At 46.6% G+C, this 4210-nt stretch overlaps 1 pseudogene across 1 annotated transcript; it reads right to left on the bottom strand.

Annotated features, from left to right (window-relative positions):
* Nucleotides 1-665: 665 nt before the first annotated feature.
* Nucleotides 666-1877, bottom strand: LOC308414491 (N-lysine methyltransferase KMT5A-like; annotated as a pseudogene). The gene is made up of 2 exons: nucleotides 1695-1877; nucleotides 666-1599 (listed from the first exon to the last, which is right to left on the bottom strand). The product of its transcript is annotated as an N-lysine methyltransferase KMT5A-like (transcript).
* Between the last annotated feature and the right edge of the window lie 2333 nt (nucleotides 1878-4210).

Here is a 4210-nt window from a genome sequence, read left to right as displayed (position 1 = left end):
ATGCTTCAAGGTGCCTGGAAAAGCCGTAAGCCTCTGGAAGAGCTCTGTTCCTGGCCGGGCCTCCGAGCCCCGGGCTCAGTAAGCTTTGGAGAAAGCAGAGGGGAAGACTAGCTTACTGTGAAACTTTTGCTAAAAAATATTCATACACGTCAATGTGTACACCTGTCAAGACGCTGAGGAGAACAAGAGCTTGGAGACATCCGGTCCAGGCTGTGAGTGGGGGTGGCGGCACCCTCACACTGGCCTGTCCTTGGATGTGGGGTGCGGGAGAGTCCTGGCTTTCATCTTGGGCAGAGCCCGGCTTCCTAGTTCATGTTCAACTCCATTCTCAAAAACCTGTGCCGAGTCTTACACTGCGCGGGAAGCACAGATGTTCGGCTTGTATGCAAAAAGGTACAAAAACAGCTAGAATATAAAAGTTTTGGTAATATAAGGCCATCTGTTCAAGTCCACCTTGGAAACCTGTAACAGATATTTAAATACTACATGAAAAGGCATCTTTAATATACTTTTTAAAAACATTTGAAGTAATTAGCTAAGAGAGAGTGAGTGAGTGTTTGTGTGTATGTGTGCGCACGAGTGTGTGTAAAAAAATTCATTTCCCTTTGAGGGCACTTTGTCCTTTGAAGGAGGCAGGGTGGCAGGGAGGCAGGGAGGCCACATGGTTAGTGCTTCAGCCAAGGGTAGGCTTCGATGGAGGCCTTGCTTTGGTCACTGTAGTCGTACATGATCTCCTCCCCAGCTGCAATGTCTCAGGAAGCTATGAGGATGAGGTGAGGCCTGCCATCGATGTCATGCGGTTTGGTCTGGCAGTTCCCACACTTACTGTGACTGATCAGTCTCCCCAGTCGGTTTGTTTCTTGAGTGGCATCCACGCAGTAGGTTTTGCTCAGATATTGAAAATAGTACATGTAGCAGCCCGTGGAGGGGTCCTGTGCGTACAGAGCCTCCCGCTTCTTGGCATCGGTGATTTCAATGAGGTCCCCATGGTATTCTACCACAAAGTCTCCCCGGGAAAACTGCTTGGTAGCAATCACACCCCGGCCTTTGCCATCAATTAGATCAATCTTCATGCCCTCTTCCTTTCCACTCTCAGTTAGCTCATCTATTTTCTTCCTTTCTTCAGACTGCAGCTCAGCGTTGCTCTTCCTGGAGCTCCTTCGCACAGGGTGTAGAAATCTGTGAGTTTTCCATTCTGCTGTGTTTTCCCTTGAGACTTTTTCCGAGGGGCCTGCTTGCCCTTGAGGGGCTTTTATGGGACTTGCTTAGCAACTGCTACATTGGTAGAATCACATGATGGGGGTGGAGTTTTTGGAGGTTCTGCTGCTTCAGATTTTTGGTTTGGAAAAGGCGCCAGGGGACCTCTCCTGGTATCTTTGCTCTTCTGTTCGTCTGACTTCACAGCGCTTCGGATAAGATTCCCAGCGTTTCTTTTCTCTTCTCGCTTCCTGTTAATTCCAGCTAATGGTTTCCCCGGGCATTTGACCTCATGATGTGCAACCGAGTTCTCTTCCTGAAGTGGAGAGCATTCCAGAGCATTTGTTCGGACTCATGTAGGCATAGATCTTTGACTGCCCAGCAAACACGTTCTCCCCGTCGCTGCTGGGCCTCCCGGGGCCCCTCCGCTCCACCATCTCCGGGCCCGAGGCCGTCGCCGCCACCGCGCGGAGCTTGCACATCTTCCTGCCTGCAGCCCGGCTAGGCCCATGGCGGCACGGCCGGCGCCGTCGCCTTCGCCGCGGCCTGGCCACCAGCGCTGCTGCCGCCGCCGCCGCTGCCGCTGCCGCTGCTGCTGCTGCTGCTGCCGCCGCCACCAGCGCCGCTGCAGCGCCCCGGGAAAGGGCCGGCGGCGCCCCCACGGCGCCCGCTTCACCCATGGCCCTCAGTAGGCCGGGCGCCCGCGCGAGCTGCAGCCGGGGCCCCGAGCGAGGCCCGAATCTGTTCCTTTTTGACAAATAAAATGTAACAAGTTTCACACGAGTTATTCCGAAAAAAAAAAACAATAAGATGGTTCTATATCTCAAAGTGATTGCTGATTCGAGTATGGTATTATCAGTGCCCTCAGTAAATCCTTAGGTTAGGGGGTATGCTGCTTGCCACTGCGTCATTCATTGCTTAAGAAGCTGTCAATTGAACTGAAAATTCTCATGTCTAATTTATCCTTCCTTGGCTGTCACTCACATAGAGACACTAGCAGTGAGTCCCTGGCCATGATTTTGTGATTACTCCTTTTTAAACCCCGTTATCAGAGGAGCAAATAGCAAGTCCTTCTGAAGATGTCACCTATCCAAACACTTCAGTACATGAAGAAGGCCAGACTGAATTCCATTTTATAACTTATTGATTCTTTGTGAGTTTCATAGCACCCACTGCAGTCCTGCTCATCTCCCCACCCCTCCCTACCCCTCACCCTTCAACCTCTCCCTCAAATAACACACACCCACCACCACCACCACCATCACCAGTAGCAGCAACAGCAACAGCAAAAATCCAAAGCTAGAAAACCATCTCATAGTGGAAGCTGTAGTGTTTCCCATGGTATATCCCTCTATCTACTCGTTTTGTATCGGGAGCCAGCCCCTGCGTGGGTGTTCTTCTTTCTTGTTGGTTCTTCTTGAGGCAGCAGAGGAGGAAAAGTGTCAAAGGAGGGTAAGACCTGGTCTTACGAGATTCAGGGGTAAGACTAAGTCTTACTAGATATTTAGGGTTGCTGTATAATAAAAGTTTACTATCTAAGTTACTGTGCTACTGTAGCTGATCTGCCTTCTGTGATCCTCTGAGGCCAGAAACTGCAGCCTCTGGCACTTAGCACCTCTTCCTAAAACATCAAAGGATTAAGTAAATAGACTTTGTACTATCTCAGCTGAAACTGCTGGGCTCTTACTTTCAGTCTGCTAGTAGAAAGTCTCAGGAAGAAAAAGGGACACTTAGAAAAGTGATTATAATGTTTATTACTAAGTAGTAAAAGTGTCCTATAAAAGCCATCTAAAGGGAAAGCAGAAAGGTCCTAAGTGGGGAAAAAGAAAAAAGGTTTCTAAAAGATCAAGTTTCTCTAAAGGAAAAATGAATGGAGTGCAGTGGAAAGGGATCCTGTATAGGAATGGAATTGCAGAAAATGGAGATGATGATGATGATGATGATGATGATGATGATGATGTGTATGTGTGTGTGTGTATGTGTGTGTGTGTGTGTGTGTGTGAGAGAGAGAGAGAGAGAGAGAGAGAGATAGAGAGAGAGACACAGAGAGAGGGGGATCGAGAGATAAATAGAGAGGGGAAAGTGAGAGAGAGAGTGTGAGGGAAGGAGCGAGGGAGAGAGTCATAGAGAGAAATCACTTCTCTCTTTGTCCCCAGTACTTATACATTTTTCAGAATACATGATCACATGTTATAAAGTTCATCACAAGTTCACACCAAAAGTCGAATCACAAATTGGAATAGAAGTTAACAACAGAGAATGTTCACATGCACATCCATTAGGAGTAATTATCTGGCTAAACATCCATCACCTGTCTCAGCTCTACAGGTTCACTGAAGGTTTAAAACCATAACTAAGTTATTAGTGAAGTTTTGTATAGATAAACCCAGTCAGTATTTTATTCTCTGCACCTATAATAAATTGAAGGTTCCCTTTTTATGACCTTTGGTTAATTGTTTTACAACCTCTTGGAATGTGCTCAGAGTAGGAGAGAGTCTAGTTACTATCTAAGAGTAAGTAACTGGTGTCACTTGGGCGACTGGCAGAGTTCTCACTACAGTTCTGACTATCAGAAATGACCTAATGGCAGTCTCACTATAGAGGAGCTTAATAATCAGTTATAAGTTTAGGAATTCTTATAGGATCATCCTTAAGACTTAAGTTATTTATATGTCTATATAGCATCACTACAAGACAGTACATCTTCATAGATCTGGAGACCTGCTCCAAAGGGGTGTGCTATTATTTAATGATGGTTATATACGTTTAATAATAATGGGAAAAGAATATTAATAGCAGAGATCTTTCCTAAAATGAATCCCTTACAGCCTTGCTGAATAAGGGCGAATGAGTCACAGACTATATCATAATCCGAGGCAGGCCATCTCAGGCCTGCTAGTTATTATCTTGTCCCGTTATGGCTCCTGACAATTTTGCAAATGTTCATTGCAATGAATCATTGATTTGGTCTGTGACACTATCAGTCCTCATAGGGACTCCTCCAAATTATCCT

The sequence above is a fragment of the Micromys minutus genome (assembly GCF_963924665.1).
Source record: "Micromys minutus genome assembly, chromosome: X".
NCBI classification, from domain to species: domain Eukaryota; kingdom Metazoa; phylum Chordata; class Mammalia; order Rodentia; family Muridae; genus Micromys; species Micromys minutus.
Note: the sequence above shows the minus strand (reverse complement) of the source record. Positions and strands in the feature narration are given on the sequence as shown.